This window comes from Oryzias melastigma, linkage group LG14, assembly GCF_002922805.2.
Source record: "Oryzias melastigma strain HK-1 linkage group LG14, ASM292280v2, whole genome shotgun sequence".
NCBI classification, from domain to species: domain Eukaryota; kingdom Metazoa; phylum Chordata; class Actinopteri; order Beloniformes; family Adrianichthyidae; genus Oryzias; species Oryzias melastigma.
Genome location: NC_050525.1, coordinates 10,419,452 through 10,420,587, shown reverse-complemented (window position 1 = coordinate 10,420,587; position 1,136 = coordinate 10,419,452). Strand labels below are relative to the sequence as shown.

The following is a 1,136-nucleotide window of genomic DNA, read 5'->3' as shown; positions in this document are numbered from 1 at the left end:
CAAAGAATCAAAACAGGTTTATGAATAGCATCAATAAGAGTATAAGTAGTTCAAAATCTTTGATGTTCTAACATAAATTAGGAAAAAACTGTCTAAAGACTCACTTTTATGCGCTGGTCTTTAGTACATGAGACTCCTTATTGTTATTTCATTGCTTTTGTTATTTTATTGTCTTTTATTTGTCAATTTTTACCATGTTTTAGTGTTGCTGTCTTTTATATTTTGAGTTCTGCCCTTTGTTTTAGCAGCTTGATTTTTTAAAGGGCTGTATAAATAAAGCTGAGTTGAGTATTTAAAAGCCATTGTTACTTTTGTAATGTCTTTATTATAAAGTCAGTGCATAGTTAAACCCTTTAGAAAAACCCACCATGTAAAAAAAAAAAAAAAAAAAAGTTTAAATGTAGATACAATGGCTAATCCCACCGATCAGTATTGTTACCAGTGCTATTTTTGTGAGTTCTATGACCACTTTAAACAAAGTTGAGTATTCACAAATGCAAATATCAACAATAGACACATTAAAAATGATGTATACCAAAAATCAATGTCCTTTCTTGATGTCAACATACTTTTTTAACCTTTTCTTTAAGAGCTTTCTCACTAACATCGTCTTCTCTTCGTACAAACAGGAAGTGAACAGCTCTGGTCATGTGACATTTCACAGTACACATGTGACACTGCATTTATTTCATTGAGATTTTGTATTATTTCAATATGTGCTGAAAATGCATAGATGGATCATTCAGCAACATTTTTATCGCCTTAAAAATGAAACATGTTTTTTACACAGTTATGACTGTGAGATTAAATGGGTTAATGGGTTAGATGGGGGAGGGGGATAAACCAGTAAACGGTTTCTGAGCGCAGCTGTGTCTGCAGCTCACTGCTCCATGAAGGGATGGGTCAAATGCAGAGAACAGATTTCACACACCTAGATGCGTGACAGCTAATGAGACTTAACTTTAATCATGTAATCAAATTCAGTTGTTATTGTTGAACATTTATTATGTTAAAAAGTTACAGTTTTCAAGATTTAAAAATGTTTTAAGAATTTTGAACGCGGAAGCCCCAAACGCCCATTTTGCCGCTTGAACGTTCAATGTTGAGGGAGGTGTGAAAGTAGCTTCACTATTCTG

At 33.1% G+C, this 1,136-nt stretch overlaps 1 protein-coding gene across 2 annotated transcripts in view; it reads right to left on the bottom strand.

The window, feature by feature from the left end:
• LOC112142800 (protein phosphatase 1D) overlaps positions 1-1,136 on the bottom strand; it is a 9,118-nt gene that overhangs the window by 2,204 nt on the left and 5,778 nt on the right. The window lies entirely within an intron of this gene.